Source organism: Henckelia pumila, chromosome 4, assembly GCF_033568475.1.
Source record: "Henckelia pumila isolate YLH828 chromosome 4, ASM3356847v2, whole genome shotgun sequence".
Taxonomy (NCBI): domain Eukaryota; kingdom Viridiplantae; phylum Streptophyta; class Magnoliopsida; order Lamiales; family Gesneriaceae; genus Henckelia; species Henckelia pumila.
This window is the reverse complement of record NC_133123.1, coordinates 18,489,265-18,495,512: the sequence shown is the minus strand read 5'-3', so window position 1 is coordinate 18,495,512 and position 6,248 is coordinate 18,489,265. Positions and strand designations below refer to the sequence as shown.

At 29.8% G+C, this 6,248-nt stretch overlaps 1 long non-coding RNA gene across 3 annotated transcripts; it reads left to right on the top strand.

Moving 5' to 3' along the window:
• Positions 1-864: 864 nt before the first annotated feature.
• Positions 865-3,874, top strand: LOC140865205 (uncharacterized). 3 transcript variants are annotated; one of them, XR_012144511.1, is made up of 5 exons: positions 865-1,084; positions 1,409-1,513; positions 2,394-2,496; positions 2,707-2,769; positions 3,458-3,874. It is a non-coding gene; the product is annotated as an uncharacterized lncRNA (long non-coding RNA). The 3 variants fall into 3 exon arrangements; XR_012144512.1 differs by having other exon boundaries at positions 2,435-2,496; positions 3,458-3,873; XR_012144510.1 differs by having other exon boundaries at positions 2,404-2,496; positions 3,458-3,872.
• The last annotated feature ends 2,374 nt before the right edge of the window (positions 3,875-6,248 follow it).

The following is a 6,248-nucleotide window of genomic DNA, read 5'->3' as shown; positions in this document are numbered from 1 at the left end:
TCGAAAAAGTTTTATGAGATGGTCTAACGAGTTAAATTTGTGAGACGAATCTCTTATTTTACTCGACACGTGAAAAAAATAATTATTTTTCGTTATAAATGAGTCGAATCGATATGTCTTACGGATATAAATCCTTAGACCTTGTCATAAGCGACCTACATATAAAAATATTATTCATGACCAGAACAATCTTGTTGCTATATTTGCTACATCTTATATTGCAACATTTTTTTAGGTAAATCACATAAATATTTTTTATAGAAAAAATTAGTGATCAAAATAAATTGACTTTATTTACAAATTTAAGTAAGAGTACATTTTGATTGAGTTCTTTGAAGTATACATTTTGATTGCTTCGGGAAATTTAATAGAAGTTAAAATGATTTCATATACCTATGATTTTTCTAATTTGAATTTCGTTCTTCATACCATGCATTACTAAATCATTAATGAATTTAAAAGTAATAAGCATTGATGGTTTTAAAAAAAAAAGGAATTTTATCCAAATAGTGACTGATTTTATTCATCTAACTAAACATAGATATTAAATTTGATTAAAGAATTACATTTTCTTATTGTTCGGTGTATATTCATTTATGAATTATGATTATCAAATATGAATTTTAACTTTGCTCAAAAGCAATCACAGTGATCATTATGATTATATATTTATCATCATTTAATTTATGATATAATTATCGGGCTGATTGTAGCTAGATTTGAATTTTGGCGGAGATCTTTGATTTAGAATCCAATTCGCTCGCTTCTCTTCTAGTCAATTTATGAATGGAAAATACTTATATAAAACCGTCTTACGGGTCATGTTTCTTGAGACAAATCCTAATTGGGTCGGATCTAACCCGCTTGTGTAACCCGAAATCTGACTCTCACCCTAATTTGATTTTTCTCCCGATTCTTTCACCTGTTTTCTCTAATTTCATCTCTGTTTTCACACTTCTTAATCGCTTCCAACCATCTCAAATCTTAGTCTACTAACCTGATTGAATCGCTGTCATCCATAGAATTGGGTTTGGCATAATTCTTGATTTCAACTATCGTCTATCGCTGCAAGATTATCAAGCAGGTGCCTTCTTTCTTTATTCAACTTCTTCCTTTGTTTTTTCACGCTTCCGTGGGTTTTGTTTAGGCTTTATTTTAAGTACATGAGATCAATTGGTTTTAAATTCAATTGGGTTTGGTATGTCGAACTTGGGCACTCCAGCAATTTACGCAATTGCACTTTAAAACCAATTGTTTACGCTTCCGTGGGGTTTGTTTATATTTATAATTGTTGTGATTTGTGCTATGAATTTGGTTGCGATTTGGTGATTCTTTGAATTTTTCATGCTGTGTTTGGATACAATTTTAAATCGATTTGCTACAATTAAATTTGCTGTATGATTTTTAGATGCTGGAACAACTTCAGTGGTTTGATTGGGCAGAAGGAATTGGGAGTGACATGGGATGTAGATTTGTATGGTGAATTGCTCAAAATTGGTGGAGGAAAGGAAAGGTACATTTGATATTGATATTTTTTTTTACTGTCTTATTTGATGCTACTTATATTGTTTGAGATTGTTCTCTTTTAATGCCTTTTCTATGTCAATTAAGCTTACTCGACAATAACCTTTGGTCCATCCAGCATACTTATACAAATATTCTGAAAGTGGAGTGATTGTTTTCTATTGAAGCTCTTCTGACTGAGAGTGTGTTTTGATGGAGAAGTTGTTTAATACGAAATTCCTATATTGTTGGACTTTGCTTTTAAAGAGTGTTTAAAGCAGAACCTAAAAGTCACAAGATGTGGCTTTTAGAATTTCGATTTGATACCCTTATTTTTGTCCAGATACAGAGCAGGAGTTTGAATGACACCTTCACTCAAACATGGGACATTGTTGTCAGTGCTTTTATATCGATTTCATTTGCTAAAATTAAATTTCCATGTCCACAGCGATCTCATGGCCACCATTAGATTCACTATGCAAAAGAGCATGATTTGATTCAGGATCTACACAGCACGTCACTGAGGAACAGATCAAACACATAAAGAATCTTCCATGACAACGAGAACAAACTTTACACTTGGGTACCTCTGATTTGGATTTATCCATCATTGTTCTACCACACGTGGTAAACTTGAATAAATCCTGTACCAGAGTATAATTCCTCAAGCCATATTTCAGCTTGTAATCCACGAGTTGTGTTTGTGAGAGAATTGAGCCCAAATCCCAATTCTTGTTTTTTTTTATGTCTAATATATGTTTGAGTTATTTTTTCATTTTGAATTGATGTGTTTGAATCACCTTTCTGGTGACTTAAGAACGTGAAATTGTTAAAAAGTGAGCGGCCAAATATATAGTATTTGAACTGATTGATTGTTTTTTTGACATTAGAAATGGCTAGATCATCTCAGTGTCTGTCATAATTTTTCTAGTTTTGCTGTTGGATAATTAAAATCGGATATGGAGAATGAAGCTGAAACTCATATTCAGAAAGGTAATTTTTTTCATTTTAACCAACTCTTCAACTTTTTCTAGTACAAATGTTGTTGTTTATATTGAAAATGTATTACTTTCATTTGTTAGATACAAAATGAATGATTTTTCTGGAGCATCGTTTCATATTAGTTTCCACACACGTTGCACAAAAAGTATTACGTTTTATATTATATTTTAATGCTATTTTTTTATTATTTTGTCACTGTAGATCAAAATTTAAATTCTATTGTCGTCGTTTCTAGCGAGGAAGATGATACAGAAATAAATCAAGGTAAGGTTGACATAACTTACGAAGTGTATTATGTTTATCATAAAAAAATAAAAAAGATTTTCATTTTAGTTGTTTCTTGTAATAATATTTGACACTTGATTGTTAATTGAGATGATATAAATGAATAATCCATGTTAGCGAGGTTTTGCAATGGAAAATCAGCTACATATATCAAGATAAATTGCTAAAATAATCATGTAAGTTGCATATTCTTGCTTTTGGTTCTCCAATTAAGTAGTAGTCAAAATCTATTATTTATTCTATAAGTTATTTAGATTTGCTTCGCAGGTGAGGAACTTTGTTTTTTATTTGATAATTATGAGTGAGGCCATTTTCTCTTAGTCGGGTGATTCTAGTTCTAGTTGACGTTGTTCGGTGCTCTCTGGGTCCATTAGCTTCTGAAGATCTCAGAAGACTCTTTTTTTACTCTACTTTGGGGCTGGTCTAGTGCAGAGATGTTGAGTACCTAACATTATGATGATATATGATGACTGTGTCAAATTGATAAACCGGAACCATGAGTAAAAGATGATTTGATATATTTTGGGATCATAAATCATAAGGCAATGTAAAAATTATTATTTGAGGGTGGTTGCTCCCTGTTGATTGTTGTATTTTCGTAGAAGCATTAACCTTGGAAAGTAGTAGGAAACATTTTAATTGTTATTTTTTTCCCTTCTTTCGGTAGATTTTCTTGTACAAGAGGAGTCGAGGAATTCTGAATTTGAGAAAGCACGACACGAAGGAGCAGAAGGTTCCAGTGATAAGGGTAAACATCATGATGCCTTAAAAAGACGATGAGGAGAGAGATTCACATCAAGAAGACCATGTCAAAGACGTGAAGTATAGATATAACAACACAAGATGAAATTTATGGAGATAAAAATGTCATGAAGATGACCTCAAATACGATAAGCAAAGGGATGAAAAATACCACAAAGAAACCAACAAGGATAATAAATATCGGGATGTCAAACATATGATAAATGGTGACCGATGTTGTCAAAATATAATTTTTTGTATTGCTTTTTATGCTAAAAGTATTAGTTTTCATAGTAAAAGTATTACTTTGTATATTAAAAATATTAATTTATAATATATATTTATTTGACTAAAAAGTATTACTTGTTAGCTCAAAAGTATTAGTTTTCACGACAAAAATATTACGTTTTATGTCAAAAGTATTATCTTTAATGTATGTTAATTTGACATAAAATTATTATTTTTTATGTTAAAAGTATTACTCTTAATGATAAAAGTATTAATATGTTTGTGAAAAATATTATTTCTAACGTGTGGTAATTAACATAAAAAATATTATTTTTTATATGAAAAGTTTTTTCGTCAAAAGTATTATTTTTATGTGAAAAGTATTACTTCTAACGTATGTTAATTTTACATAGTATTGCTTTTTTTGCGAAACATATTAGTTTTTATAAGAAAAGTATTAGTTGTTTTGTGAAAAGTATTAGTAAAAAATATTAGTTTTCTGTTAATAGTTACTTTTTTGATCAAAATTTATTTTTTATGTTAAAAATATTATTTCTAACATGTGTAATTTAAAATAAAAGTATTACTTATTCCCTGAAAAGTATTAGTTTTTATTATAAAATTATTGTTTTCATGTAAAAAATATTACTTTCTAACGTATGCAAGTTTGACATAAAAATATTATTTTTCTGTGAAAAGTATTAATTTTTATGTTAGAAATATTAGTTTTTATGTGAAAAATATTATTTTTAACGTATTTTGTTATGCAAATTTGACATAAGAAATATTTTTTTGTGAAACGTATTACTTTTCTGTTAAAAAATATTAGTTTTTATGATAAAAGTATTACTTTTAATATGTCAATTTGAAATAAAAAATATTTTTTATATGAAAAGTATTTTTTTATGTTAAAAGTATTAGTTTTTATAATAAACGTATTATTTTTTATGTGAAAAATATTATCTCTAACGTATGCAAGTTCGAAAAAAAAAATTACTTCTTTATATGAAAAGTAATATATTTTGATCAAAAGTATTAATTTTTCTATTAAAAATTTTACTTCTAACATACTCTAATTTTAAAGAGAAAAATCATGTGAAGGCCGACGAAGTTTTGCACAATATATATATGTTTGAAATGTCACTTTAAGTTGGCGAACAAAAAAGAAAGATGTTAGACATTGGCGTGTAATCGATGAATCATATAAAGTATTTTGAGTAATAACTAATACTTTTACTTGGAACAACTTTTAAAATGTTTCCACAATTGTTCGCGAAATTGATGTAGGTAATAACATTAACTAGATTGAAAAAATGAAGTAATACAAGTTAAAACTAACAAAATGATTTGTTCTTCCTTTAAAGCAGAATATATCATTGCACAATCATTGTGTACAGTGTACTACTTATTTACACACAAAAAAAAAGCAGTTTCCAAAAAAATGAAACTCTTTGCTATAGAACACTTTGAGCCTGGAGTCCTGGACAAAAGAATACTCATAAATAAAAGATCAACAAATTGCTAATTGATGCAATGCAAAAGTTAGAACTATGACACACACAACATTTTCATGTACCTCACAAACTAATAAGAGCCGTAGAAAGGGGGTACTACCCCCTTGACGGATATCATACAAATTCCACCATCTTCGAAAGTATTTTTGCGATCACGATACTCAGAATTAGTATTGATATGGTTGCAATCAGCACGTTTAACATGGTTGAGCATTACTTGGAATGCCCTGTACCTTTAGAAAATTCAGTTCTTTGAATCAGCAATGGAAGAAGATAGGCTGTTCACTACTATTGTGCCGGAAAAGGAACATCAGCAAGAATCACTGGTTCTTAAATGACTGCATAAAGGTAAAAGGGATCGTCCATCAAACATTTAACACAAATTCTACGTAAACATCGGGCGAAAAACAACCATTATACTCTGAACACCATACCTCAAAGTTCTTTGTTACGTCCTTCATTTGCTCAGCTAGTTCGTTCTTCTTTTGAGCAGCTGAAGTAAAACAGAATATGGTAACAGAGGAATCAGCCATAGAAACCCAAAAGAAACATAAGAATAAAGAAACAATACAATATCTAGATACCAATGTCGCAAAATTCCTCTATTAGCCTTGACGTCCTCACCGCAAACCTTTGGACACTAGGACTGGGGAGAAGTAGGATAGGAACTTGAGAACAATTTTTCACTCGAATATCAATGACATCCCAATAATAGAATAGGATGCAAGGATCTTTGTCATTCATTTTTTGTTCTTTTGGTGGACAAAAAACATTCACTTCTATAAAGTTCTAAAAACCCGGATGCTTAATTAACCATATCCAAGCATAAACGAGAGTAAATACCGGTTAAACTAGTTTAGAAACACTTAAATATATATACATAAACACAATAATGAGCCTCAGACCGATAAAATTTATAGACAAATAGCTGTCATTAGGATCACGGAAATTATTACAAGCCTACGTAACTCCCAC